The sequence below is a fragment of the Neopelma chrysocephalum genome, unplaced genomic scaffold (assembly GCF_003984885.1).
Source record: "Neopelma chrysocephalum unplaced genomic scaffold, ASM398488v2 Primary Assembly neopelma1_75, whole genome shotgun sequence".
NCBI classification, from domain to species: Eukaryota; Metazoa; Chordata; class Aves; order Passeriformes; family Pipridae; genus Neopelma; species Neopelma chrysocephalum.
In genome coordinates this window covers 14,382,306-14,385,409 of record NW_020897736.1, presented here as the reverse complement: position 1 = coordinate 14,385,409, position 3,104 = coordinate 14,382,306, and the positions used below count along the sequence as shown (strand labels likewise).

General features: G+C 55.5%; 1 long non-coding RNA gene across 1 annotated transcript; it reads left to right on the top strand.

Moving 5' to 3' along the window:
• The first annotated feature begins 938 nt into the window (after positions 1 to 938).
• LOC113970102 lies at positions 939 to 1,614 on the top strand. Its single transcript, XR_003535040.1, has 2 exons — positions 939 to 1,268; positions 1,418 to 1,614. It is a non-coding gene; the product is annotated as an uncharacterized LOC113970102 (long non-coding RNA).
• Positions 1,615 to 3,104: the final 1,490 nt, after the last annotated feature.

Below are 3,104 nucleotides of genomic sequence, written 5' to 3'. Positions count from 1 at the left end.
GGACACCCCAAAAGGGTCAGCACACCTTAAAAGGGATGGGGCACCCCAAAAGGGTCAGCACACCCCAAATTCCATCTCACATGGAACAACACTTTGTCCCACCCCAAACTGTGGGAAGCTGAAAGAAAGAGGATTTTGTTCCCTTTCTGAGCATCTCACAGAAAAACACCTTCCACGGCCTCTTTAAAACCAAACTGGAGTGTTCATTAGCTGCCCTATTTTTTCAGGTGTATTCTAATAGCACTAATTAACTCGAAGGTAGATTTTAGCACTTCAGCCTCCCTTTCTGCCTTCAAATGCCAAAACAAATCTTGCCATAATTACCAGCAATCCTTTTCATTACCGGCTGCCTAATTATCCTATTAATAGCACATCCTAAGAGACTATATTTGCTTGGCAGGCAAATATTTGTTTTTAAATTAGCAAACACAAAGACAAACTGCTCTGTTTGCCGAAGGATTTTGAAATGCAAAATGGTTTATATTCAGGGAAAAAAAAAACATTAATCCAAGTCAAACCCAAATGCTTAATCCAGTTGAAGCAGTTGGATCTCTTCAACAAGGGGGGAGGGTCCCTGTGTCAAGGAGGTGTCTGGGGATATCTGGCAAGGGGTCCTGGTGGTGTCACTGCTCAGGGAGGGATGTGATGGCCAACAAACTGAGGGTGCTGCCATGGAGGGAAGGTGCTGGAAAGGTGGGAGCAGGATGCCATGGCAAGAGGGTGATGGCACAACAAGAGGATGCTGCCACGGCGGGAGGATGCTCCTGGGGTGGGAGGGTGTTGTGGTTGGGGCTGGGAGGGTGTTGCCATCCATGGCAGGAGGATGTTCCCGGGGTGGGAGGGTGTTGTGGTTGAGGCTGGGAGGGTGTTGCCATGGCAGGAGGATGTTGTGGTGGCAGGAGGGTGATGTCACAGCAGCGGGATGATGTCACGGTGGGAGGACGTTGCCGTGGCAGGAGGATGCTGCTGAGGCAGGAGGATGGAAGGTTGCTGTTGTGGCTGGAGGATGTTTTTATGGCAAGAGGATGTTGTCGTGGGAGGAGGATGATGTCACAGTGGGAGGATGCTGTGGCAGGATGATGCTGCCATGGCAGGAGGATGCTGCAGGCACCAGGAAGCCTCGTGTCTCTCTGTAATTTATCCCACCAGGCCGGGAAGGTGATGCCATAACGTTTGCTTTTAACAGGGAGCAGAAGCGCTAGCCTGCAGTGTGAAAACCCCCGAGTGATTAGCCAGAAGAGTTAATTATCCTGTCGTTAAGAGGAGAGGTGCTAAAGGGCCTCGGCAATGGACTCTTGGAGGGGAGGGCACTGGGTATTTCTCAGTGGAGGGCACCGGGTGCTTCCCGGTGGGATGGTGACTCAAACCTCTGTCCTGGAGGGGTGGAGGATGCCAAGACGCTCCTCTGCCTGTGCAGGGAAGCGCTGGCAGAGCCTGTGTGGGAAGCTCCATCCCCAGGATTCAAACCAGAGGAGGATCAATAGATTTATCTGAGCGGAGGAACTCGGTCTGTCAGAGCAGCTGAATTATTTATGGGCCTGGAGGGGCCTTTCCCGGGAGGCTGCAGAGCATCCACCTTCACAGCCACAATTACAGCTCTCTTTACAAAACCAACACCTCTTCCCTGTCTTTTTTTTTTTTAAATATAAACCCCCAACTGTTTCATCCCTGGGTTACAAAAGGAGCAACAAACCCTGAACTTGCCACCCTCTGAGATGAAGGAGGTGAACGGGCAGCACTCTGCAGCCGTGTGTTCCTGCAATCCCAGCAGGCACAGGGAAGATCCCAGGTTGGAGGGGGGATCCCACACTTGGGGTGCACGTGCAACACAGGCTTGTGCCTGTCCCCAAATCCCCTGTGGTCACCTGTCCCCTCTCACCTCCCAAAATCTCCCCTTCCCTCGCTGTTCTCTGCAGCCCGAGGGGGGTGAAATGTGTGCCCCTTCTTTCCAATTCGAGACCACCCTCCCACACTGTGGGATCTTAGCCCTGCTGGAAAGGGATAGTGTGTCAGTCTGGATGTGATCCCAGTGCCTGCCACCACAGTGCCATCAGTGCCACCAGTGCCACCACAGTGCCATCACAGTGCCACCACAGTGCCCTGCCTGCAGCAGGCAGCCTTGCCAAGGAGTTTAGGGGAGGTTATTGGGGATTAGAGGGCCCAGCCATAGGGCCAATCAGCCACGGACCCAAACCTTCTGCCGGGGACCCAAACTCGGCCCGGAGGTACCATCCAGGTACACCCCTCTGAGGGGCAGAATGAGGCCGTGCCTGGGAAAGAAGAGGTTAATCAGCCTGCATAGGGCCTTGCCCGGGTTTACTTCAGTGACTGGAGCCTAAAATCCAGCGGCAGCAGCGCACAAAGGGGCTCTGCAACCCATTGTGCCCCGCGGAGACCACCCAGGGGAGGGCGGCAGTGAATGATGCAGCACCGCCCCGGCCAGCCTGCTCCTCCCTCTGCCCTGCCAGCCTCCTCCTTCCCTCCCTGTGCCTTGCCAGCCTCCCTCCTTCCCTCCCTGTGCCCTGCCAGCATCCCTCCTTCCCTCCAAATACCAAACTCTCTTGCAAAACTGAAGCCAAGGTCCTGCCCCGCTCCCTGGGGGAGAGAAGGGCCGGGGGATGATGCTCTTGTGACCCCCCACCCCACCCATGGGGTTTCACAGCCTCTGGGCTTCTCAGCCCGTGGCTCAGGTTGACGTGGATGTCCCTTGGCTCTGAAAGGCACCTGTGACCATCCCAGATACTGTCTGACTCCAGCAGTGGGACCTCTGGGACCTGCCCAGCCTTGCTGGAGCAGCCCAGGGATGCTTCCCAAAGCACCAGAGGCCGGTGGGTGCCTAATCTGCATCCCAGAGCATTCCACAGGCATCCTGGATCCAGATCTGCATCCCAGAGCATTCCACATGCATCCTGGATCCAGCAGCAACGCCGGGATGCCGTTTGTGACGCGTCCATGGCCACACTGCTTCCAGTCCCGTGCCTGGTGAGAGGAAGCCAAGAGCTGCATCCCTCCTCGACCCGAGCCAGGACATCCCTGTAGGTCCTGCTGACACCCACTGCCTTTGGAGAGAGATAGAGAATGGCCAGGCCTGGATCCCTATAATG